The sequence below is a fragment of the Buceros rhinoceros genome, unplaced genomic scaffold (assembly GCF_000710305.1).
Source record: "Buceros rhinoceros silvestris isolate BGI_N320 unplaced genomic scaffold, ASM71030v1 scaffold17980, whole genome shotgun sequence".
In the NCBI taxonomy this organism is placed as follows: Eukaryota; Metazoa; Chordata; class Aves; order Bucerotiformes; family Bucerotidae; genus Buceros; species Buceros rhinoceros.
Window position 1 is genome coordinate 51,345 of NW_010390370.1, and position 378 is coordinate 51,722.

The window sequence follows — 378 nt, forward strand, 5'->3', positions numbered from 1 at the left end:
AGAATGGTTTGAATGCCTAAACCTTATTTTTTATTTCCAAATTCTGTGTTGCTCTATATGCGGACATAATCCAATGTAAAATGTGTTTCTGTTAGCTTTCCAGAGAAGGTACATCTGCGAGGCAGTGGGGTACAGGTGGTGGCTCACTAAAGCTGTGAGCTAAGGTCTGATTCAGATTACTGAGGCTAGGGTTAAAAAAGGAAAATAGAGCTCAGGTGGATTTTCAGAGACTACTTGGAGTTTCTCGGTGATAGCTGACCAGATATTTGAAGGATCACATACACCACTGTAGAACTAGAATTTCTTAAACATTGCAAGTCATGATTTTCATTATCACCTGACATTTATTTGTGTGTTTATTCTTTATATTCTAAAATG

General features: G+C 37.3%; 1 protein-coding gene across 1 annotated transcript in view; it reads left to right on the top strand.

Annotated features, from left to right (window-relative positions):
- The window catches only part of F5 (coagulation factor V (proaccelerin, labile factor)), a 32,745-nt gene that overhangs the window by 20,937 nt on the left and 11,430 nt on the right, over positions 1–378 (top strand). The window lies entirely within an intron of this gene.